Below are 27,762 nucleotides of genomic sequence, written 5' to 3'. Positions count from 1 at the left end.
TTCTTTCTAACCTCCTCCTCTCTCCCTTTCATAAATTATACTGTGCTTAACTGTTTTACACCCCTGAAAATTCTACCCACGAAACACATCCCTTTTGAGCTCCACTTTCCAAAGTTTATGCTGTGCAGAGCTACCATTCCTTGAAAATTAAATTATGTATGTGCCATTTTTTGGTAATAAACTTAAGCTGTAACTTTTCAGGCCTTGGGCTCTGCTGCACACTGCCAGGCTGCATTAGAACTTAGCAGCCCTACTTGTGATACTATATCTCCTGCCCAGCTTTGACCCCTTATATTTCTAACCTTTCTACACTCTTAAGCACCTATATTACTTATAGTTTTCTTCCTCTTGCTCATCCACTCCTCATATATAGTTTCACCAACCCTTGTCTCTCCTTTCTTTTATCCTGTAACTCCTAGCTTTGCATATTTACCTCTCCTTTCTCCTACTTGCTAATAGTTCTATTCCCCTCCACTGCCGACTGAAGTTACAAGCTGGGTTTTAATAACTATCCTGACTACTATTCACACTATATAGCTTACAATTTATTTTTAAAAGTTACTGATTGTTTCTGGTGTGTCTTTTTCCTAGGGGTAGGTTTAACCTGCTCAGTTCACACTCAATTCACTCGGGCTCACTCTGCTCCCTTACCCTACCCCCATTCCTACCCACCCCCACTTTCCCGAGACTTATACTGTTACCAACTTTGCATAGCCCCACCCACTACCCAATCACACAGTTCCACACCCAATCTAAACTCCCTCCCTCCCACCTACCACCTCTCCCCATACTATCACCTACCCACGTACTAATCTTCAGCAGCTCACATCTGATTTTCACTCTCTTTCATACTGCCTTTCCCCTCTCTTCATCTTCCTTTTTCTCCTCACAAACTAAAACCTAACTAACACAAACACCCTCTGTCTGTCTTTCACTCTTACAACTTCTTCTCCTCATAACTCTCATCCCAAACATGTCTCATCCCAAACATGTGTAGCAGATCTCAAGGACTTATTTGATAGCCTACCCTGTCTCTATATTTGTAAATAGGTCAGTCCAAGAATCTACTGTCCGTGACATCTGGAAGTATTTCTACATCATATCATTACACAAAGAAGGTAACTCCACCAATCCATCAAATTATAGACCCATAGCCATTCCCTTGCCATTCTCTAAAATTCTAGAAAAATGGATACACAATCAGCTTCTTAACTATTTAATTGACAAAAGCCTTCTGACCCCTACTTAGCATGGCTTTAGGCCAAAGTATAGGATATCCACCACCCTTCTGTCTTTCACACATACTGTCGCAGAGGCCAAAGGCAAAAAGTTACTGGTATTATGTTTTTTCCTTGACCTCTCAAAAGCTTTTGACACCATCTCACACTCTAAACTACTAACTAAACTAGCTGATCTCAACTTCTCCTCATCCTCTGCTATTCTCTGGTTCTCCACTTACCTTTCCAACAGGGTACAGTCAGTGAGATGGCTTTCTATCTGCTCCCCCTTCTTACCCATCCAGACTGGCATTCCCCAGGGCTCCATTCTGGGACATCTTCTTTTCAACATCTTCACAAACAACCTCCACTCTTCCTGTATCACGTCCACAAACAACCTCCACTCTTCCTGTATCACGTCCTCCTTTATACAATACGCAGATGACTATGACATCTCTCACCTCTACTCTATGACTCAAACATATTTCACAACATTGAACACTGTCTAACTGATAACCGGCTCATTCTGAACCCCCACCCCCAAAAACAAACTCCTCCTTTTCTTCCTTAAAGCTCTCTCCCACCATAAAAAACACATTTTCCATCTCATCATATGACAATACCATTATCAAAGCTAATTCTCACACTTAGCTTCTGGGTATTATAATTGATGACCAATTAAAATTTGACCTCCTTATACAACACTCTGTTAAAAAGACAAGTAAAAAAATGGGTCTACTCTATAGAAACAAAAAAGTCCTTTCCTCTAACTCCAAACCCTCTCTGGCACAAGCTTTCCTCCTACCATGTCTTTTGTACTCCTCTCCTATACTCACATTTCTACAGTCTACCTTCATAACCAAACTGGAACAAACTTATAACAACATATCTCAATTTCCCAGCAATCAACCATACAAATCCCATCACTGCCTTGCCTTAAAACAGCTTCAATGGCTTGAGTTCCCTCACCTTCTTCTTTCTCATCTATAGCTCACTCATACCTTACTAAACAAACCCTCAACCTGTACTTCTCTCTCTCCTCTCTCACATACCTCTACACCCCCTCTCAAACTCTACGCAGCTCTGATCAACACCTTCGTAGTATTTATAAAACCAACAAAAACATTGGTAAACTTCTCTATAAAAGCATAGTTTCCCAAGCCTGGAACAAATAGTGTCCCAATCCTGGAACAATCTCTCATCAAATATTCATAACATCAATTGTACAACCCACTTCAGAACTGAACTTAAAAACTACCTTCTTAATTCTAGCTCCTGCACATGCAAGGACCTTACTTAACCCCCCCCCCCCCCACACACACACACCTCTCTATACCTCTCATTACTCTAAACCTTTCAGCCTTCTACTACTTATACTTTCTGTTAATAGCAACACTATTGTGTATTTATTATCAAACTAGCTCTTTTTTCCCTACTATCATGACATACTGATTTTTTTCTCTAACTTTTCATCTGTTGTTCACTCAGCATTTTATTTCTATACATACTTTTCATGTAACCTTTGTTGCTGTAAATATGTAGAATGATATAACTATGCAATTTTCTTGCTTTTTGAATGTATGATATAACTATGTAATATTCTTGTTTTTTGAATATATGCATGTTAATGTCTTGTTGTTTTTTTCTGGAGCTTTTCTCCCCAGGTCTCCACTGAAAGTGGACCTTTGGCTCAGCTGGACTGACCTGGTTAACACATGACAAATAAATAATAAGGCTTTTAATCTATCAGGGAAAATTGTGGTACTAAGGCCTTAGAATGTTTTATTGAGGAACCATTGAGGTCTCAAAAGTTGGTTTAGGTGTCTACAAAAGTACATGACAAAGGGGGTGCTGTATCCAGTGATGGGCTTAATAAAAGAGGAGTAAAGTGAGACTATGATATCTTTGGCCTTCAAGGAGATACCCAGAAATTATGTAAGAAAATAAGATTTTCTAATCAACACAGAGAAACAAGTGCTGAGGGACATTCTATTACCAAAAATGTTCCCATGTATCTGCTATATTACATAGAAAATACAATTGTGTAAGAACTTACCATAACAGTAGCTGTCCTACTGATCACAGGGACAGTATTCCAAACTGTTGGTTTATCTTGCCAAATAACCAAACCATCCAGCTGGGCTACCAAAACTAAAACTTTCCATAGCGCTACATGTTATAATGACCTAAGCTTGTAGGTATACAAGTACATACATGGAAATATGAGAGTAAATCCTCAGACATTCTCTAAGCCAGAAAGCTAGTAGATGTTTGAGAACAAAAACGTCTGTCAGCTAAGAGGGGAGATGGATAAAAGGATAATGATCCCACTCAGTAAATGAAGGAAGCAGAAGAAAGCACGCAGGTAGAAGGTAGGGTGTGAAGGGATACTGTAGCTGTCAGCAGTAGGACATTTGCTCTTAAGGTAAGTTCTTACATAACTGTGGTATGTCCTTCCTTAGATCACTGTTGTAGTATTCTAAACTGTTGGGTGATTCCCAAAGATTATGGGGATTGAGGCATAGGAGAGCTGTTGAGTAGTCCCAGATGGGACTGACCTGGCAAAGTCTGTTCTGGATTTAGAAAAGACATCCACTCTTTAAGGTTTGGTAAAGGTGTGTACTGAAAACCAACTAACTGATTCTGCAATGGTCCAAGAGTCAGTCCACTTGTATAAGTTCCCAGATGAGGATACTGCTCTGGTAGAGTGTGCTTTTGCTGGAAAGGATAAGCATTTAGCATGTTAACTGGAGCAAAAGGTAATGGATTTGGATATCCAGTCAACAAAAGTTTGCTTAGAAACTGGGTTACTTAGTTTTGAATCCTGGAAGGAGACAAAGACATGGTCCATTTGAAAATGCTTTTAGTATTATCCAGGTAAAATATGAGTTGTCTACGGACATCAAGGAAATGGAAATTTCTTTCTCAACTGATTTGTGGGCTACGAAAGAAGGTAGTCATGTTAATGGACTGCTTAGCAGACAGTTCATTCTCAACCTAAGGCATAAGGACCTGTAGTTCTGAGACTCATCTGGCAGATGTGAGAGCTACAATAAGTATATTTTCCAAGTACATAATCTGAGAGCAGCATAGGCTACTGGTTTAAAGGTACAGAGTCTAAACTTTTGTAACACAGAGTTGAGGACTTAAGCTGGAGGGATATCTTTCCTTACTGGGTTCAGGTGTAGTATACCCTTTAAGAACTGTTTTAAATCTAGTCTAGCCAGAAGAGGAGGATCCAGAGGTAGAGAAGCCATTATAACTGAAATGTGTGCCATCATAGATAAGTATGCTTGTCCTGATTTCAGGGTCTATATCACCATATCGATTGGTGATAATGCCGAACGCTGAAAATATCGAAAGTTCACGAGAACGAACTTGTGTTTTTGGGGTTGCGGTACAGTGAGGATTGGGATATTTGCCCTTTCCTTACTGTAGTGCGACATTAGAGTTGGAATATATATTTAGCCGGGGGTGTGGGGGGTGCAGCCAACCACAATAACAAGTTCATTTTTGTGAACTTTCAATATTTTCAGTATTCGGCATTATCACCATTCGATATGGTGATATAGACCCTGATTTCAGCAGCTGATACAAACAAGAGAGGACCAGTGGGATGTTAGCCTGAACTGCATCCTGTTCTTTAGCCAGACCCATATAGAAATTATTTTCCATTTTGGTATGCAAGATTTCCCAGTAGTAGGTTTTCTTGCCCCTTGGATAACCTGGAGCACATCTTCAGAGAACTCTTGTCTAAAAGGAATCAGAATTCTATCATCTATATTGTAAGGTTAAGGGATGACAGGTTGGTATGAAGAAATGAGTGCTTCTGCTGTGTGGGCAAGTCCAGTATGCAGGGAGGTTTCTGCTGACTGCCCCTGGTTAGGCAGAATAGAAAAGGGAATCAGTGCTGCTTTGGCCAGAAGAAAGTCATTAGTAGGATCTTTAGGCATTCATTTTGCATCATTAGAAAGACCTTGGGAAGAAAAGAAAGTGGAAGAAAAGCAAATAGATACCTCCCTTTCAAAGGAAGGACACTGCATCCATTTTTCAATCTTGAGGACAGTATGTCCTGCTGCAAAAGAATGGGTGATGTTTATCGTCAATTAAGGCAAATAAATCTATCTGTGGCAGCCCCAGTTGTGGACTAAGTTTAAGAAGATCCCCCTGTCTAGCATCCATTCTTGGAGGTCTTTCCTTGATCTGCTTAGCGATTCTGCTAAGTCATTGTCCTGTGAGGGAGTGTAAACCAGGTCTATATTATATGCCCAAAGATTTCTAACTTCGAACATCATATGATCGATACCATATGGTCGAAGTTAGAAAATGAACATACATTAAAAAAAAAAAAAAAGAAACTAACGGTTGTAGGCAGGGGGGCAAGCCCCCATGCACCCCACCTCCCCTCTTTAAATATACCAACTCCGAGACTGCACTATAATGGGTTTACCAAACTGCAGTGCAATGTCGGAGTTGGTATATTTAAAGAGCGGGGTGTGTGTGGGGCTTGCCCCCCTGGTTTAACCCATTTCTGTCATTTTTTATTTTTTATTTTATTTTTTTTTACATGTTCGAAGTTTTCTAACTTTGACCATATGGTGTCGATCATATGGTGTTCGAATTTAGAAATCTTCCGACATATAATATAGATGCGTGTAAACCTATCTGACAGGGAGGTTTGCTTTTGTGTCCTACTCCCAAACCAAAACATCCAGTAGGTGCAGTTGGTAAGACCTGGTGCCCCCTCCTTGTTTATCTACCTCACAATGGTAATATTGTCTATGAACACTATTAAAGGACCTAGTTTTCAGTAATGGAATAAAGTCTGCAGAGCCTGCAGTAGTGACCATATCTCTTTTAGATTGATGTAATTTGAGCTTATATTTTTTTACCATGAGAAGCATGGTTCCTCCCTAACCCATTTCAAGTACAACTTGGACAATTGGATGGGAAACTGGAAATTCATCCCTTGTTTGGAACCTTTGTCTGTAATGGACATACGTAATCTGTAAATGATTCATCTCCTGGGCCCATGCTTACATTTATCAAGGGTATCAGAACTTGTCAGAGATTCGAAATGCATGGCTAGACTTAAAAAGGCCCTTGTGGTTGTTAGCCTAGTAAACACCTATGAACCACTACCCCTGATTGCATGTCCAGGCTCCCCATACACTGCTTCATGCATCTGTATATAGTTCCTGCCTTGGTATCTGCAATCTGAAGTGTAGACCTTGATTGAGCTTTCTTTGTGTAATCCACCATAACATTTCCTTCTTTAGATGTGGTATGAGATGGAGGTATGCATCCACAGAATGTGAATGTTGGGACCAGATGGACTTCAGGTACCTGGATCTTCCTAATGTGGATCTGGCAAAGGGGATCATGGGAATGGTAGCTGCCATAACTCCCAGAGCTGTATGGAACTCCCTTGTTGTACTGTAAAAGACTGAAGAGAAAGAAAAGAAAGAAAGTAACCGGTTAGGTTTTTCACTTTGTTTGGTGGCAGGAAAGCCTGCACGAGCTTGGTGTTCAGTCTACAGCTCATGAAATACAAGTCTTGGGTTAGTAACATTGCAGATCGCTTGAGGTTAATGGTAAACCCCATGCCTTGAAGAAGGAACAAGATGACACTGAGATGCCATCCAGGTCATCCAGTTAAGGGAATATCTAGATTCCCTGAGTCCTATAGAAAACTATGATGGTTTAGACCCTTTGTGAAGACTTTGCAGGCTGTAAAAATCCCAAAGTGTAAAGCAAAGAACTGAAAATGTGATATCCCAACAGAAAACCTAAAAAATTTCTTGAAAGCAGGGTGGAATGGGATGTGAGAATAGGCATCTTTTAAGTCAAGACACACTGTGAAGGCTTGAGACAGAATGAGAGGTAACAGGGTCTGTAGTGACAAGATTTTGAAAGATGAGACATGGATACAATTGTTGAATATGGAGAGGTCCAGAACTGGTCTCCAATCTTTTTTTTCTTGTCACAAGGAACAATTCAGAATAGAACATTTTCCAACATATTGTGGAGGAACTGGCCCTATTGTATCTTGCTCAAGTAAAGTTTGGATGATGGGATAGAGCAACCTTATCTGTTTGTGAGGAGGAGGATGGATGTCAATAAATGGAAGAATTCCTTTCCAAGTCATTCTGTATCCATCATGAATAATTGAAAGAACCCACTTGGCTGTGGTGATCAGTAGCCATTTTTTTAGGGATGAAGAGAGTCTTTAGGACAGGGGTAGAGGTGAACAGAGGGTGGTGAAGGGGGCATAGGGGTAGTCACGCAGACTTATCTAGGTAGATTTAGGACCCCATCTGCTTTATCCTGGAGTCTTTTCTTGGGCATTTTCCTGACCTTACAAGAAGGACTAGATTACCTGAGAGCAAAAGAAGTGGATTTGGCAAGGTAATTCCTTTGGCGTCTTAACACCAAAGTAATGATGATCCATCTGCAGTCCATCATAATTTTACCTTCTTCTTATAGATACTTGAAATGATTGGCAGCTTCAGGAATAAACAAAAAATCCCTGTCTTAAAGGGAGTTTAAGAGTTTTGTTTTAATATCCTCAGGCAGCAGCTGAGAATGTAACCACGCATACTTCCAGATCACAGAGCTTGCAACAGCTGACCTGGATGAAGCTTCGATTACAGCAAAATTATATTTTATGCTGTGCCTAGCTACTTAGGAATCCTGAGCTGCAATGGATAAGACCTGTTGCTTACTGCCCATTCCCTTAGCGGAGGACAATTGCTTACTGCCCATTCCCTTAACGGAGGACAATGTTTTATTTAAATTGCTCAAAACAGAGAATAAGTATTTAGGAATCTGGGTATGGCAATTTAGAGCTCTAAAAGTCAGAGTGGAAGTTCTATAAATCTTTTTTTCCAATCTGTCCATTGCCTATTGTATTTGTCAGATACAAGAACTTTGGCAATTGGAACCAATTTAGAGGGCATGTCCATGGGCAAGGAAATCACAGATGGGTCTGCCAAAGGATTTGTGAACAGGAATTTCAACTGCTAATGGGTCTTTTAGAATGTGTTGGACCTTTTAGGAGCTGGTGGCTTAAAGTCAGATGCAGTGGAAGTGGATGAAAAGGCATCAAGGAAAGCCTCCAGAACAGGTAGCACAGGTGCAGGAGGAGGGGAGTCCACTTCCAAAAGCCTATAGTACATCTGCTGGACATCAGAAATTTGTTTTTATTCCCATTCAAAATGCTTCATTGTATTAACAATAGTTTCACCAAATGAAATTACCTCCACTGGGGAATCAAATGAAAGGTAATCTTCTTCATCTGAGGCCACATGGAACAGTGAATGGATCCAGGATGAATAGGGCAAGGAGTACTCATCTGGGTCTGATTTAACTTCTATCATCTTCAGAAGAATTTTGTAATGTTCTCTTTTGAGGGGTGGAAGAAGAGGCTAAAGTCAGATAAGGCCCTGTAAAGAATGGAGGCCTGAGTACCATAATGGCATCAAATAGACCCTGAGAGAAGTCCATTCACTACGTTTCTTTGGATATCTGGGGAGTAGAAACATTCTTAGTTTTCCATTTCTTTTTCCAGCATATGATGTCCATTTTGATTAGATTCTGACCCTCTGACACCCTGCCAAACCTTGATGATTGATCCTGGGATTTCCTCTCTAATGAGTATCTCAGGTAGGCCTTTAAGTCCTTCGGAAATAATTTTGAAGAGTTCCACCTTCTCATCATCATCATCGTTAACTTCATTTGTTTTGGAGATGCAAAGTAAAGATGCTATTCTGGCCTCTGTCTGGGCTGAGGCAGCGAGAGACTAAGCAGGTTACAGGCATACTCTGGGTTTTAAGGCCTTAGTGGGTATATTTCAGTCTGACTGAGCTGCAGTGTTTTGAGGCCTAGGCTTCATAAATGTTTTTTTATGAAATGGCAGGACATCAGAGGTAGAGGGGTCCACCACTTTAACTTGTGTGAGACAATTTAAATGATGAATTTTCAAATAGGAATTGAGTGACAAAAGGTGAGTTCTTAAGGTCTTAGTAACAAAAGACTGACAGACCATACCATTTTTATAATCATGCGTTGTCCCTAACCAGAAAAGTCACTGGAAATTGAGATCCTTGTAGGGAACCTGCCTACCACAGTCACTCTTTCCCCTTCAAGCTGACAGCTATCAGAGCCACAAAAAGCAATACAAATGAAAATAAGAAAGGAAGGTTCCCCAGTGGGGGCACTTACCTGAACCACTGAAGGCAAATGATACAAAGAACCACATGTGGAACAGACCAATAGTTGTGAGATATCTGCTCGGACTGGTGGCAAGATAATCTGAGGATTTGTGCTCAAACATCCTCTTATGAACATTTACGCCCATGGGCTTAAGTCATACATCAGATATATGACTTCATAGAAAGTTTTAGCTTTTGTTCCCCATCTGACTGTCTTTGTTATTTGGTGAGATTACCAAACAGTTTGAAATACTGCAAAAGTGATCTAAGGAAGCACATCATTATGTACATTGGAAGAATAAGTAATGTTGGCTTCACCAAAGAAGGGAAACTATATTGCATATCTTGGCGTTGAGAGTCAGGCTGTAATTAACACACCAAGGATTTGCTTGGTCTGGCCCTTCCAGGTGAATTTAGCAGCAGAATGCAAAATGATTTCTGTGTCCAGAATATAATCATCAGCAAACTTGGTTAGCCACAGTCTGCTGATGTCAGCATTCATACCAGAAAAGTATATATGAAAGAAGAAGGGGCTCAGGACAGATCAACAATGGGCATTGCTGGTGATGCTTTTGTGTCTAGAGCAAACACCTCCTGACCTTAATAGTATGGCTTCTGCAAGACAGTCAATTCCCAATCCAGTAAACCATATATGGATTAATGTTAGCTTCGGAGAGTTTGTCAATAATCCCAGTTTAGGATAAATTGGCAAAGGCCTTATCAACATCAAGGAAGGGCTATGTGTGCCAAATGAATGGCCCCAGTAACCATTTTAAAATTGAGGCTGAGCAGACATTTCAAAGCCACACTAGTGTGTATACAGGGATATAAGGTCACTTATGTCATTATTTATTATTTCAATTATAATATATTGCATAGCTAAAATAATGCTAGCGAGAATAATAGTTCTGCAATTTTCAGGGTCAGTATTGGGGCCACCTTTATGGAAGGACACCACAACAGCTGTACTCCATAAAGTAGGGATGTAACCTGTGCAGAAATTTGTGTTGATGAGCTGATGGTGGGGGGTAGCAAGATGAGACTTAGTACCTCTCAACAGAAATTAAGGGATACTACCAGGACCATGGAATTGGTATTTTTAACTTTGTAAAGGACAAAAAATATCTGGTCCAAAATGAATTGAGGAAGAGACATATCACCATTAGAGCTAAATACAGTAAATAATTGCTTACTTCTAATTTTCATAATATATAAGGAGAAGGTTACTGTTAGCTACCTGTCAGGTGCCAGGATCCGCTACATAACCCACGCACTCAAGTCACTCCACAACAAGTACAAATATGACTCAGTCATTGTCCATGTTGGTGTGAATGACCTGAGACGTACCTCCCTGGATTACATGAAAAGAGACATGGAGGAGCTCTCTGATCTTGTAATCCCGGCAGGTAAGACCCTAGCCTTGAGTAGTATCCTACCTTTGCCCAGAATTATACTGCAATACAAGGACAAAATGATTGACTTCAACAATTGGCTAAGATTCTGGTATCATTCAAAGGGGATCCAGTATTTGTCTGCCTGGGATGACATGGTCGACAGGCCACGATGATTTGCCAGAGATGGCCTGCACCTGTCGCCCCAGGGATTCCAGATACTGGCTAAGGCTCTTGCTGCTCCTATAGTGCCTTTTTTTAGGCAAAGCTCAAAAAACAAAACCACCAACATAACTGATACAAGCAAGCAAAAACCGAGGGTAATGTTACTCAATACTAGAAGTCTAAACCTCAAAATGCACTCACTCGAGGCACTCCTTAAAATGGAGAATATCGATATCTGTGCAGTGATTAAAACCTGGTTCAAGGCTCCCTTGAGCACCCCTGCATTACCAGGATATAACTCATACCATACCTTTCAGCCATCAAACCAGGACCGGAACACCAAGGGTGGAGGTGTGTCCATATTCATTAAGGACAAATACACTTCCAGGCTAGTTGCCCAACATAATTCATCCAAAATTATCCAAGTGCAACTAACTCTGGGCAAAACTGAAATCTATATTGTAGCTTGCTACTGATCCCCAACCATGCCCCAGGATTTCCACTCCTCTTTTCTTGATATAATAGAGAATATCAGGGTCCAACCTAACACCCTAATATTGGGAGATTTCAACTACCCCACCATTAACTGGGAAAACTACTCTTGTACCAACTCCTTTCCTCAACGATTCCTAGAATTCATAAACTACAATGCCCTGGATCAACTTATCCACACCCTTACCAGGGACAATCATATCCTAGACCTAGTAATTACCAACATGAGTGATAGGTGCTCCACACCTGAAGTCAACTCCTTGTTGGTCAGATTCGACCATAAACTAATCACTCTAGATATCCACATCCCGTCTCCACCCCCCACTAAGGAAACCACTGTAAAACCTTCTCCAAAGCCAACTTCATGCTTAAGGCAGAAGTGGCCAATTTCACAACACCCATGCAGATGGACAATACAGTTACCACTGCCGAATGTTATACAAATGCACTCTATAAGCACCTACACCGGTGCATGGATCATGCTATCCCTATTAGAACCAAGATGCAGTCTTCTAAAAAAAAAGGAAACCAATCTGGTGGTGCCCTGCTATAAACAAACTCTACAACAGAAGGAAGAAACTGTTGCAAAAGAGAGTAAAATCCCACAAGTGGAGGAGCTCCCTGGTCAGCCTCAGCAAGAAGCTGAGATCCCCTCATAAAATCCTTCAAAGCGAACTATGAAAACAAGATTGACACTGACTCTAAGGACAACAACAAAGCATTCTACAGCTATGTCAAGAATCTCAATGGCAACACCCAGATCTGTTCTGAGTTACAGCACGATGGCACAAAATTCACGGAACCAACTGATATCGCCAACATCCTGGTTGATAGGTTAAGTGCCAACTTTAAGCACCCCTCACTTCCTAAAGGGCCCATATCCATACCAAAAGAATGCAGTGTCCCTGCAATCACAACCGAACAGGTGAAAATTGCGCTATCGAAAGCCAAGAGCACAGCGTCCATGGGACCGGACAATATCCCTGGCTGCGTTCTACATGAACTTCAGAACTAACTAGCTCCCCACCTAAGCACCATGTTCAATCATAGTCTCTCAACAGGCTTTGTACCCACTGAAAGGCGCATGGCAACAGTTGTACCACTCCACAAAGGGGGAGCCACCATGGACCCTGGCAACAATCGCCCTATTAGTCTGACGAGCCTGGTCTACAAGGCCATGGAGCGTATTATCATGGAACTCATAAACAATGATACTGGTAACCTCCAAACTCTGGACCCCACCCATTTCAGATTTGTGAAGGGCAGATCATGTCTTCTGAACCTGATCGACTTCTTTGAAACAGTCACCAAAGCCATGGACAAGGGTAAGGCAGTCCACACAGCCTATCTCAACCTCGCCAAGGCTTTCAACACCATCCTCCATTCTGGTATCATAGATAAACTCACCAAGCTAGGTATAAATCCATATGCCACAAGATGGGTTACCAACTGGCTCTCTGACAGAACCCACACTGTAAAAACTGTGGCCTTCAAATCTGACTCCAAATCTGTGACAAGTGGAGTACAGCAGGGTTCAGTCTTGGGTCCCCTCCTGTTTGGGATCTACTTCTCTGAAGTACAGGTAAACACAGAGGGCCTCTGGCTGACAAAGTTCACAGATGACTGCAAACTGGTTGCCATAGTTGAGTCCCCAAATAACATTGACATCCTGCAAAAGGGCCTCACTGAGAATGACGCCTGGTGTCAAAGCCATGGCCTCAAGCTCAGTGCCAAAAAGTGCACTGTTATCCCCTTTGGTAAAATCCCTGTACCCATGGACTGCAACATAGGTGTCAGCCCACTTAATGCCAAAGGCATGATAAGAGACCTCGGGACTCTAGTGGACAGTAGCCTCTCCTTTGATAATGACTCTGCAGTACTCAGGAAATCCTTCTACGTGGCACACCTCATCATGAAAGGGTTCTCATTCAGGAAAAAAAGAGGTCATTGACCCCCTCTACTCAGCCCTCATTAGACCCATTGTAGAGTACAACAATCCATTTGGAATGTACCTTACAAGGCATCTGCAACAGCTGGAAAGGCCACAAAAATACCTCACAAAGAAGATTATGGGACTCAAACAGTTACCCTCCATTGACCGCCTCAAAAAACTCTGGCTTTACTCCATAGCATATTGCCTACTCTGAGGTGATCTCTGCCTAACATACAAAGCTATGTCAAACCCTAAGCTGTTGGACATGCTACCTCTAAAGAAATCCCAATCCCTCAGAGCCACACACTCTTGAGACCTAACCTTCATCACCACAATTTACAGAACATGCTGGTGGGATAGATTCCTGTCCCAGAGACTTTCCATACTCTGGAACAAGCTACCCGTCTATGTCAAGCAGAGTTCTTCACTAGCACTCTTCAAGAAAAATCTTGATGAGTGGATGGGTAATAAGAAATTCACCCCGGGAATCACTTTGGTGGCCCTGCTATAGAGGGGCACAGTTAAATAGCATCCATGGGTGGTGAAAGCCAGGGAATCTTTTTGGCTAGGCTTAAATAGGCCCTCGGGCCGATAGCCTAGTACCTACCTATGAACCTATAGCTGAAGAACACCTTATGGTTGTCTTTTGAATTAGTTGCAACTCTAGGTTTGTAGTTTGCCTTCTATTTCTTAATGGTAAGTTTGAAATAATTATTTTTAAGTTCATTTTATAATGATGAAGTGGGTATCTTTTAGAAACTGCAAAAAAAAAAACTATACACACACACATATATATATATATATATATATATATATATATATATATATATATATATATATATACATATATATAAATCTATCTATCTATCTATCTATATATATATATATATATATATATATATAAACATATATCTATATCTATCTATATATATATATATATATATATATATATATATATATATATATATATATATACATATGCATCAGGGAGTAATACTCAGGAGGATGCAATAGCCTCTAATACAAGGTTTGCTGGGGTGATATACTATTTGTGATTATCAATAAAATCAGTCAATAGTATGCAGATTTTGGAATTATTCCTGATTATTTGGGTGTTATTAGGGACTTCCACGGTGGTGCAGCAGTGGCGTTGTTGCCTCACAGCAAGAGGTGCTCCCATTCGATTCTCGGCTTGGGTTGGGAGTGCCTTCTGTGTGGAGTCTGCATGTCCTCCCCGTGGTCAAGTGGGTGTACGAAAGACATGCGTTGAATGGGCGTGCCTTCGTTGAAGGTTGGCCATCGGGCTGGCAACTCGACACCATAAAAACAACTGCCAATCATTAGCGGACCAGAGTTGCGCTGTGGCGACCCCTAACCGGGAAAAGCCAAAAGACAAGCAACAACGTTAGGGGATGTAAACTGCATGTCAAGGTGGAAGCTCACAAGATGATCAGATTTGACTAAGGAGTGGGAGTGGTAACAAGTGGGGAGTTACAACTGAGGAAAACATTTAAGGAAAAGAATAAGATGATTGACATATCTAGTAGATGGGAACAATTTGATCATGTATATTGTCATTTAAAAGTCCAGAAAATGCTGGGCATACTTGCTGTTGATAGCAGATGTTTACCAGTTTATATCTGCATAGGGAAGTCAGCCATAAGAAAGGAATTTATCTCAGTGGTTATCTTTTCTAACTGATTATGTTATTCCTTGTGTTCTAAAGGTGTAATAGATGTGGGTCTGTAATCTGATATAATATGATAATTAATTTTACTGAGTGCAGCCTTGAACCATTTCCAAGTCCATATTATTCAGAATGTGGTGAGATACAATTAATACATATAATCTTCTTCAGTTACCAATTGATGTGAACACTTGATAGCCATTTTACCATGGAAAACCAAGAGTGCTATCACTACTCTGGAATCAGGTTTCTGTTACTGCTCAAATGCTGATGTCTTCAATGCTAAGATAGACCTCAAGTTCAGAGATTTTACTGCAAAGAATCAAGGCATTCAACAGTGCTACTTTGATATTACCAGAATGGATATCTAATTAGTATAAGTCTGACGCACCTTGATATTACTACAGTGAATAACTAAGTATTATAAGTCTGACAAACCTTCATATTACTGGAGAGGCCAGAGGAGAGAGCCCTACTCGGGCTCTCGCTTCTGGCTCCAAACTCCTGGGTGTGACCCGCTCCGGGGATAGTGTCAGGTGAGTAGTTTGACTGCGGCAGTACACCTGTTAAAGAGTAATGCAGGTGTCCTAAGGCGAGCTCAGGGAGGACAGAAACCTCCCATAGAGCAGAAGGGCAAAAGCTCACTTGATCATGATTTTCAGTATGAATACAGACCGTGAAAGTGGGGTCTCATGATACTTCTGGAGAAAATAACTAAATAATATAAGTCCAGTATAAGTCCAGGACAGCAGTTAATACTATTGCCTCACAGCACCTGACTCTCCAGTTCAGTTTGAGTCCAAACCTCATTTACGAGACTCCACACTTTAAGCGTAGTATCCTTTTTATTGTTAAGCCTTATATGCATGACCTATTAACTGCTTATAATTAGCTTCTTGGTTTCTATAAGTATTATCCCCATCAGAGTTTGTTCTTTTTATTGGTCATGTTGCACTTGTTTGTTGAATTTAGTTAATTGTAAGATTTACATATTACTAACTGATTGCTTGTCAGGCAAGTTTATTTATCCAGAGTACAAATGTAACAATAAATAAACAAATAAATAAATGCATAGATACATTAAGTTGAGAGAAGTAAAAAAAAAATGGCAATTAGGGAATATCCAGAAGCTGAAATGGAAATGCACAGACTGGAGAAAAAAAAAATATTTCAAAGTGAAAAAAGTCAATACTACACTGAATATGATTAATCTCCACCTGGAAAATAGAATAAAGTCATGGGAACAGGGAATATACATACATATATATACACACATATACACACACACACACACACATATATATATATATATATATATATATATATATATATATATATATATATATATATATATTCACATAGATATAGATATATAGACAACATTAAGATGAGCAAGCATTTTCAAAAGAGTTAAAAAAAAATGAGAGGAAATCTATATCTGGAGACAATGGATGAGATTTTAGTATAATATTGTAGATGCAAGAAAACGGACTTCGAAAAAGGGGGACTGGAGGGATGGTGGAGAGAAAAACATCCAGACATAATTTAGCAATAATCCATGACTGAGTGTAGGTAATGCAGGATTTACCACTGACGAGCCTGGTCTGCAAAGCTATGGAGAGGATCATTATGGAACTCATAAACAAAGACATTGGGGACCTACAGATATTGGATCCTACCCAATTTGGCTTTGTCAAGGGCAGATCCTGCCTTCTGAACTTGGTCGACTTTTTTGAAACAGTCACTAAGGCCATTGATGAGGGTAAGGCAGTTCACACAGCCTACCTTGACCTTGCAAAAGCCTTTGACACAATACCCCACTCGGGCATCATAGACAAACTCACCGGCTTAAATGTAAACCCATATGTCACAAGATGGGTTGCAAACTGGCTCAAGGACAGAACCCACAGGGTCAGAGTTGCTGGAGCTATGTCAGACTCTAAGCCAGTCACAAGCGGTGTCCCACAGGGCTCAGTCCTGGGACTGTTGTTGTTCGGCATTTATTTTTCTGAGGTACAGGCAAACATAGGAGGATTGTGGCTGACAAAGTTCGCAGATGACTGCAAACTGGGCGCCATAATTGATACTCCAGCGGACACAAACATCCTTCAGAGAGGCCTCATAGAAATGGATAATTGGTGCCAGAGTCATGGCCTTAAGCTAAACGCCAAAAAATGTATAGTCATACCCTTTGGGAAAAACAAGGTACCGACAAATTACCACATAGGCGGTAATCCATTAAGTATGGAAGAGGTAATCAGGGACCTAGGGACCCAGGTTGACAGTAACCTCTCATTTGACACTCACATAGCCAAAGTGGTTAGGAAGACCTTCTATATAGCCCACCTTATCATGAAGGGTTTCACATCTAGATCAAGAGAGGTCATTGTGCCCCCGTACTCTTCTCTTATCAGGCCAATGATTGAGTACAATGCCCCATTTGGGATGTACCTCACCCGACACCTGCAGCAGTTGGAAAGACCCCAAAAGTTCCTCACCAAGAGGATAAAGGGTCTTAAACATATGTCATATGCTGCCTGACTGAAAAAACTCCAGCTCTATTCAGTCACATACCGCCTACTCAGAGGTGATCTGTGCCTGACGTACAAGGCCATGTCCAATCTTGAATTAATGGACATGCTCCACCTCAGAAAATCCAAATCCATCAGAGCCACGAGAACAAGTGACTTAAACCTCAACACAGAAATAAATAGAACGTGCTGGAGGGACAGATTCATAACCCAGAGGCTCCCTATACTCTGGAACAGAATCCCAGTCCATGCTAGGCAGAGCCCCTCACTGACTCTATTCAAGAGAAATCTCGACGAGTGGATGGGAGATCGTAGGTTTACCCCGGGGGTCATCTCTTTGTCACTACTAGACAGAGGCATAGTAAACTAAACCCTAAAAGGGCGTAGTATTCTCATCCTAAGGGGTGGTGTAGGCCACATACACTCTGGCTAGGCTTATAAATGCCCTAGGGCAGATAGCCTAGTACGAACCTATGAACCTATGAACCTATGGAGTGGTTTGATCACATGAGCAAAGCCAACCATGGCTAAATCCTGCATTACCCCTACACGAGTGGATTATTACTATTACACAATGACTTTATTTTTAAAAAATTCTCACCTTTTCTAAATGATGTCATTGTATAAATGTACTTTTATGCTCTTTTGTTATCATTTGTTAGTACTGGACATGTGTTAAACTTATGCATGCAAATGCCTGCACAGTACATTAAAGTTTGTGCTGTACTACCCCCCCCCCCGCCGCCCCACACCAAGATAATGAGAAGCTTGCTGCTGTGTCTTCTGTGCCTTTTTCATTTATAATCTGTGTGGCTGTGAGCTATTTGTTGGGGCAATCCCACTTCTCAGTAGAGAACCATACTTTTTTTATTCATTTGTTTTATGGGGGTGTTGTTTATCAACAGTTGTATGTGGGGTATTTAAAGAAGAGTAACCAAGAGTCTCCATGTCATTTTTTTGATTTTACAGGAGAATCTTTACAGCATTTTGAAAAATAAAAATCTCTTAAGATCTGTATTAAGCTCGGAGCTTGATCTGCTGGTTTGATTAACTTAAAGCTGTTCGGACACATGTCTAAATTGAAAGCTGGATTACAAAGACCACGCTGATTGCTTTGTCCAATCACCACAAGGAAATCAGCCCCAGCGAGACTTATTGCTTTGTCCAATCAGCATGCATGTTTTTGAATGGTGAATGTCCTTTATTGTATAGTAGAATTTAATTTCTTTAGGGATGGTAATCTATAATGAAGTATAACTGATGAGTTTTTGATGAGAATGAGTACTAGGGGGTCAAAAGGGGGGAGGATATTGTGATATTAAAGATAAGACAAGATGGCAAAAAGAGGAGTAAAAAAAGAATGGAATTGGGAGAGACGGAAATGGTAAATGAAGTAAAAAGTACACTGAACCATGTCATCTTGAAACATGTGTAAGGACAAACTAGAGTTCACTAGCAGGATGGTTTAAAACAACAGTAAGGAGTAACAGAACAGATGCTGTAGGATCAGGGAGGAACACCATGAAGGAATGGAACAACTATTGGAAGTTCAGATGGAAATGGGGAAGATAGGAAGACTGAAGGAAAACTCAAAGCAGGGGGTGAGTATATGAAAATGATAGATGAATAATGGAGGTTAAGTTGTTCAACATAGCTAGAAGACACAGAGGAGTAAAGGAAAGAAGGAATATGAGGTGGGCAGTCAGTTACTGTTTGTAAAGAGAAGATAGAGAGTTAATAGAATGGAAACATGTGAGCATTCATGAGAACTTTTTGTAATAAGGTAATGGAAGGGGAGATTGAGTGACAGGAAAAAAGGAGGTTAGGGTGGATTTTGTGGTGAGAGTGGACAAGGTATGAGAATAAGGAACAGTTATATGATATTTGAACAAAATGGTTCAAAAAACAACTGACTAGCTAAAAATGTAAGGTGGGTAGGTTAAACTGGTTAGATGGTAGATGGTCCCATTTGCCAAGGATGTCCTGTACATCTCTCCCTAAGCCTTTTGTATATTAGCTAAATCCTTGTCCATTCCCATAGTGCCAGTTTAGGCAATGTCAGTCTTTTAAAGCTTCCAACATATTTAAAACAATCCAGATAACATTAAGGGATTGCTGCTCAATGATAGGAGCTTTAACAAAAAAAAAAAAAAAAAAAAAAATCTACTCCCTACAAGTATTCCTTACCTTGGAAAATATTGATATAGGTATTGTTACAGAGACCTAGTTCAAAACCGTCAGCGCAGCATTTCAATGCCTATCACATATTCAGGTCCATCACATTACACAAAGGCACTAAATGCAGTGACGTATCCATATTCTGAAAACAACACTTCATCTCCAGAATAGTTGGACAATATAATGACCTAGAACTCTACCATGCTAACCCATTATCATATCATAGGTAATTATGAGACCCAGTCTATATCCCCCTCACCTCCAAGCTCCTACCTAACTAGTATGGAATCCCTTTTTATTAAGACTTGCACAATTCTCCTAGGGGTCTTCAACTACCCCCCCCCCCCAATAAACTGAGAAACATATACATCCTCAAACATGTATGTCCAGAGATTTTGCAAACTCCATCCACCAATTAGTCTGCACTCCAACGAGACATGATAAAATCCTAGATTTGGTCCTTACCAGTATAAGGCAGCTTTGCTCCCCACCAGTTATAATTTCTCCCCTAGTTAAATCAGATCACAAGTCAATCACATTTACCATAAGACTGAAGAACCTTCCAATACCTTGGTAGTCAGATATTATGCAAAGGGCTGTCTATTAAAACGGAGGGAAAACTTGGCTAAAATTCAAAAGCCCCTTCCAGTTTGTTGATCCCACTGCTTATGTGGAATCCTTCACTGCCAAATTGTATACACATGCAAATAGCTACATGGATGCAACTGTTCCTGTCAGAAATAAATGTTATGCCAAAATCAAAAATAACCCCCTGAAGTGAAATCCAAATATAAACAGGCTGCATTGTAAAAGAAAATACTTACAAAAAAATGTAGGCAGCCAGTTGAATGATAACCACAAAGCCTTCCTTAATTATGTTTAAAATGCCCAATACTTCGCAGTATGAATAGTAAATGCTATCAAATACTCAGACCCAGAGCATATAGGCAGTCTCCTAACAGACACATTTAGCTTAAACTTCACCCCCTCTCCCATTGATGATTCTGAGATCACAAACCTACAAAAAGACCCCCCACTCAACTCTCTCAAGAACAAGTTCTCAAGGCTTTATCTAAAGCCAAGAACACTAGATCTAAGAGACCAGATAACGTACAAGGCTGCCTGATGTTTAGGTTGAAACATGACTTGCCTAATTCCCTACAAAAAGAATATTCAGTACCAGCTTCAAAGTAGGCTTTGTGCTGGCTGGGAAGAGGAAAGCAACAGTCATTTCCTTGCATAAAGGTGGGGCTTCAATTGGCCCAAGTAATTATATACCCATAAGCCCGACCAATCAAATTTGTAAGTCTATGTTTAGGGTCATTGTGGAATTGATATAGGTAACCTACAGACTCTTGACCCAGCCCCATCTAGAGTCATCAAAGGCAGGTTCTGCCTACTTAACCTGGTCAATTTCTTTGAAAAAGTTAGTTAATCAATGGAAGTGAGTAAAACAGTGCCCACTGCAAATCTAGACCTCACAAAGGTATTTAATATAATCCCACACTTGGCAATCATAGATAAACGGTCTCAGTTAAACATGAATCCCTATGCATCTCACTGGAGAGCCAATCAGCTCACAAATGTAACCTAGGAAATTAGGAAAGGCAGCTCTACCTCCTCCAAAAGACCAGCAACTAGTGGTGCACCCCAAGGTTCAGTCCTTGGGCCACTCCCCTTTGGTATTTAGTCGTTATAGCTTCATAGTGTTATAGATTGTTACTAGGCTAAGGCCCTGGGGTGGGGGTGGGGGGGGTGCTTTCTAAGCCTAGACAAGTTTTTTCAAAAGAATAATGTCATTCTATATCCAGTCAGGACATGAAGGGCCAGGCATTTATAAGCTACCTCTATCCATAATGGACACGGATGCTAGGCCCAGTGTAAATTTCCTATTCACCATATAATGGTCTAGGTTGCATTTAATTTGGATAATAGATGAACATAGCTTCATGTGGTTAGGAAGCCTGTTCCATAGCAGGGGCAGTCTCTGGGACACATATCTGTCTCATCAGCATGTTCTGTTTAAGTCAGAGACAAAAGTCAGGTTCCTAGACCTTATATATATCCTCCTGTTTGAATAAACAGATATACAGGATATTTATAGGTGTGTGGTTTGCAGATGACTTGTAAACCAGGCATAGATTACCCATCAGCAATCTATAGAAGAAAGAGTAGAGGGAAGTGCTTTAAGGTACTCTGCATAAGGCAGGTTTGTAACACCTTGTATTTTTTTTGTAAGGAACCTCTGAGTTCACTGTAGTTGCTGCATATGCCTGGTCAGGTATATACTGAAGGGAGTGTTGTACCCTATGATTAGTCTGATAATGGCAAAGTACAGAGAGATTCCATGCCCATACTTATAAGCTGTGCAGCATAAAAGGATTTCCTCACCATTGTGGTCACGTGGTGATCAAAGGTAAGGCTACTTTCTGTGTGTACCTAGATCCCTGACCAATGGGTTGACTTTTAGGGATGTACAATCAACATGGTAATTAGTGGGGATACCTGCCTTCCCAAAGGATACAATTATGCATTTTTAACACTAAGTTTAAGATAATGGATTTTGCACATTTGTAAGTCAGAGATAGGCCTTCTTGAAGATTGCTAGTATCTGCAGTGCACTCAATGATAACCCCCATGTTGCAATCATCTACAAACCGTGTCAGGCATAAACTTTCAGTGTTTGCTTCCACTTCAGAGAAACAGATGCAAAAAAGGAGCAGTCACAATATTGAACCTTGGGGGGACTCCACTAGTGACTGATCTCTTGGTGGAGGTAGCCTCTACTGTTTTGGCCTCCCGAGTCCTATCAGTAAGCCAGTTGGCCATCCAGTGGGTGGTAAAAGGGTTTATACTTAATTTAGTGATCTTGTCTATAATGCCTGAATGGGGTATTGTATCAAAAGCCTTGACCAGGTCAAGATGAACTGTGAGCACAATCTTGCCCCCCTCATCCATTGCTTTGGTAGTCCTTTCAAATAAGTCAAAGCTAATGTTAAGGGTTTGTGACTGACCAAGTTTGCAAATGACTGTAAACCTCGTGCCACCATAAACTTCCCAGAGGGCACCAAGATCCATTAAGAGGGCCTGTCACAAACAAATAGCTAGTGTCAAAACCATGGACTAAAACTAAATGTCAATAAGTGTATAAATGTATACTTTGGCAATCATGACTCCCCTTTTAACTATCACATTTATTTGTTTATTTTATTATTTATTTATTTCCAGTTTGATTACCGGGGAAGCCCACTGGGCCCAGAGATCCCATTTTCAGTGGGGGCACGGGGAGAAAACCTCCATGAAACAGATTACACTAAAGATAGCAGTCCAGAAAACATAAAAGTACAAGTACAAATACATATCAAATAATACAAAGAGTGAGCAATATTGCCCATAGTGGAAAAATATCGTGCAGATACATTTTAACAAATTCACACAGTTAAAGTCGAAAGTCAAAAGCTATTTAATTTACTACATTGTCAACACAAGTCTGAAAATTGATCCTGTAGTTTGGGATATGGGATCCTATATCAAAAATAAACTGTTCTATGATCACCACATATCCACTGCTGTAAGGAAGCCATTCTTAGTTACACAGCTTATATGTAAAAGTATTGCATCCAGATCCATGGATGTATTCATTTCACTGCACTTGGAACTTATTTCACATTTATGGTATGTACCTGCTAACATACTTGTCACAACTTGAATGACAGCACTTTCTCCCTAAAAAATCAAGGCCCTAAATCATAAAAACTATGCAGACCATCTGAAAGCCTTCTCTCTCTTCTCATTATCATAGGTTCATAGGTAGGTAGGTAGGTTCATAGGTAGGTACTAGGCTATCTGCCCGAGAGCATTTATAAGCTTAGCCAGAGTGTGTCAGCTTTCGCCGCCCCATTGATTAATTAACTGAGCCTCTGTCAAGAAGAGCCAATGAAGTGATCCCAGGGGTGTATTTTCTGTTACCCATCCACTCGTCAAAGTTTCTCTTGAAGAGTGTTAGTGAGGGGCTCTGCCTAATGTAGCTAGGAATTTTGTTCCAAAGCATGGGGAGTCTCTGTGACAGGAATCTATCCCTCCAGCATGATCTATATATTGTTGTGGCAAGGTTTAGCTCACTAGAGCAAGTGGCTCGCAGTGACTTGGATTTCTTTAGGTGGAGCATGTCCATCAATTCTGAGTTGGACATGGCTTTGTAAGTCAGGCAGAGATCACCTCTGAGTAAGCGATATGCCACTGAGTACAGCTGGAGTTTTTCCAGTAGAGCTGCATAGGACATATGTTTGAGACTAGTAATCCTCTTGGTGAGGTACTTTTGTGGTCTTTCCAGCTGTTGGAAGTGTCTTGTGAGGTACATCCCAAATGGGGCATTGTACTCTGTGATGGGTCTTATGAGTGATGAGTAGAGGGGCACTATAACCTCTTTATTTCTAGATGTGAACCCTTTAGTAATTAGATGGGCTACATAGAAGGATTTCCTAACTACTTTGGCAATATGATTGTCAAAGGAGAGATTACTATCTACCTGGGTCCCCAGATCTCTTATTACCTCTTCTGTATTAAGGGGGCTGCCACCTGTGTGGTAATTCATGGGTGTTTTGTTTTTCCCAAATGGGATGACTATGCATTTTTTGGCATGTAGCTTGAGACCATGACTTTGACACCAGGTGTCCGTCTCAGTAAGGCCCTTTTGGAGAATGTCTCTGTCAGCCGGTGAGTCAATTATGGCTCCCAGTTTGCAGTCATCTGCGAACTTGGTTAGCCATAGTCCTCCTGTGTTTGCCTGTACTTCTGAGAAGTATATGCCGAACAGTAGGGGTCCTAGGGCCGAGCCTTGTGGGACACCACTTGTGACTGGTTTAGAGTCGGACTTGGAGCCCGCTTTTCTTACCGTGTGAGTTCTGTCTGTAAGCCAGTTGGCAACCCATCTTGTGACGTAGGGGGTTATGTTCAGGCTGGGGAGTTTTTCTATAATTCCCAAGTGGGGAATGGTTTCAAAAGCCTTGGTGAGGTCAAGGTAGGCTGTGTGAATTACCTTCCCCTCATCTATGGCCTTGGTGACTGTCTCGAAGAAGTCAACCAGGTTTAGTAGGCATGATCTGCCCGTAACAAAGCCGAACTGGGCTGGGTCAAGTGTTTGGAGGTTTCCAATGTCTTTGTTAATGACTTCCATGATGATGCGCTCCGTAACCTTGCAGACCAGGCTAGTCAGGCTTATGGGGTGATAGTTACCAGGGTCAGTTGTGCCCCCTCCTTTGTGGAGTGGAATATCCGTTGCTGTGCGCCATTCTATGGGCATGTAACCTGTGGAGAGGCTGAGGTTGAACAGTGTGTTTAGGTGGGAGGTTAGTTCATTCTGTAGTTCATGCAAGACGCAGCCTGGGACACCATCTGGCCCCTTTGACGCTGTGCTTTTGGCTTTTGAAAGAGCTGTTTCACCTGTGCTTCTGTGATTTCCGTGACAGTACACTTTTCCGGTATTGTTGTGGGCCCTTTTGGGGGTGAGAGTGGGGTGAAGTTTGCACTGAATCTATCTGCCAGGATGTTGGCAATATCAGTGGGTTCAGTATATTTTGTGCTATTTTGCACTAGCTCAGAGCATATCTGCGAGTTGCCACTTAGATTCTTGACATAGCTAAAGAAGGCTTTGTGGTTATCTTTCGAATCCTTGGCTATTTTTCTTTTGAAGTTAGCCTTAGAGGAGTTTATGAGGAACCTTAGTTTCTTACTGATACTGATCAGGGATGTCTTTCCTTCTTGAGATTTGCTTTTTTTCTGAACTAGTTTCCTCCTTCTATTGTATAGCCTGTTTATGGCAAGGGTCCACCAGACTGGTTTCCTTCTCTTAGGGGAGTGAGTCTTGGTTTTGCTAGGGATGGCATGATCCATGCATCCTTGTAGGTGCTCATAGAGTGCATTTGTAAAGGTTTCTGCATCTTGGGCAGCGTTATCCTTTAGCGTGGGGGCTGGGAAACTTACCACCTCTGTCTTAAGTGAGGTAAAGTTTGCTTTAGAAAAGATTTTTACTGTTCTTTCCTTAGTTGGGGGTGGTGGTGGGGTGTGGACATCCAGAGTGATTAGTTTATGGTCTGATCTAACCAGTGATGGGTTAACCTCTGGTGTAGAACACCTGTCGCCCATGTTGGTGATGACCAGGTTCAATATGTTTTCACCTCTGGTAGGGGAGTTTAACAGCTGATCTAGGGCATTTGAGTTGATAAATTCCAGGAAGCGCTGAACCTGAGAGTTTGTACTTGAGCAGTTTTCCCAGTTAACGGTAGGGTAATTGAAATTGCCCAATAGCAGGGTGTTCGGTAGGACCTTCATGTTTTCCAGTGTCTCCAGAAAGGCAGAGTGGTGGTCCTGGGTCATGGAGGGTGATCTGTAGCAGGCCACAGTTTGCATTGCAGATTTGCCTGATGTTAGTTGCATATGGATGATCTTGGAGGTATCATGCTGTGCCACTAACCTGGAGGTGTAGGTATCCTTGATGAATACGGATACACCCCCTCCTTTTGTGTTATGGTCCATGTTCTGTGGCCGAAATTTGTGGTATGAGTTGTAGCCCGGTAGTGCTGGGGTGCTCTGTGGTGCCTTGAATCAGGTTTCAGTTACTGCACAGATGTCGACGTTCTCCATACTGAGGAGTGCTTTGAGCGCATGCATTTTGAGATTTAAACTCCTGGCGTTGAGTAGCATAACCCTCATTTTTTTATTTGTGCTGTTTATGGAGGTGGGTTTGACTTTTGAGCCTTGCCTAAAAAGGCACTATGGGGACAGCCAGAGCCTTGGCCACTATTCAAAAGCCTAGGGGGTGACAGGTGCAAGCCGTCTCTTGCAAAGCAACGAGGTCTGTCTAGCATGTCGTTCCAGGCTGACAGACACTGCATTCCCTTTGAATGACACCAGAAGCTTAGCCAATTGTTGAAATTGATCATTTTTTTTCTTTATACTGTGGTATCATTCTTGGTGAGGGCAGGATGCTACTCAGGGTCAGGGTCATACCTGCCTGGGCTACATGATCCGAGAGCTCTTCCATGTCTCTTTTCATGTAGTCCAGGGAGGTACATCTCAGGTCATTCACACCAACATGAACAATGACAGTGTCATATTTGTATTTGTTCTGGAGTGACCTGAGTGCTTGTGTTATGTGGCGGATTCTGGCTCCCGACAGGCAGCTCACAGTAACCTTCTCCTTGTCCAGCCTAGTGAGTGGGACGTCAGTGTGCCTGACTATAGAGTCGCCTATTACTAGTGTGTTAGGTATGTTATTTTGCTTTAAGGGCTGTGATTGTGCGGCACACTGATTTTGTGTTTTATATGTTGTCTGGTTTGTGACAGGAGGTGCAGGTTTTTTGGGTGTCTGCTTTGGAGGTCTGTGATGCTTTTGCAGGTTTTTATTTAGAGCCTCCGAGTATGATTTTGTGTATGTATGTGTATTTTTTGCCAGTGCTGGTTTAGTATGTCTATGTGAGGCTGGATGTCTGGTGCAGGTGTTAACCTTTGCCTCATGACTGCTTGTTCCAGTCTTGGGTGGAGAGAGCTTAGCCTCCAATTTAGCTATATAATTGCATCTCTCACATATGTCACTGTTTTGTGGTAGGAGGAGAGGGTTGTCTGTGTACATGAGGCAGCTGTAACATTGCCTCAGGATACCCAGGTTCACCAGCTGGACTGGAGAGTATACCTGAAATTGCCCTTTGGTCATGTCTGAATAGTAGGGTGAGCTGCTTAGTCGCTTGGTTGGTGAGGGGGGAATAATGAGCCTTGCCCTGCTCGGCAGTCAAGTGTCGGGGTATATTAGTGCTTGCTATTAGCTCTGAGCAGTGCTGGACTGTAGGATGCTTAAGTGCTTAGGTTGAGAGTTAGACTACTTTCAAGGGAAAAACTGAAGAGGAGACTTGGTGGAGCTGGGATAAATTTAGCCCTACCTAACCGGCGCTGCCCGGACG

Source organism: Protopterus annectens, chromosome 9.part0 (assembly GCF_019279795.1).
Source record: "Protopterus annectens isolate FY-2018-M chromosome 9.part0, PAN1.0, whole genome shotgun sequence".
Taxonomy (NCBI): domain Eukaryota; kingdom Metazoa; phylum Chordata; order Ceratodontiformes; family Protopteridae; genus Protopterus; species Protopterus annectens.
This window is presented reverse-complemented; position numbering follows the sequence as displayed.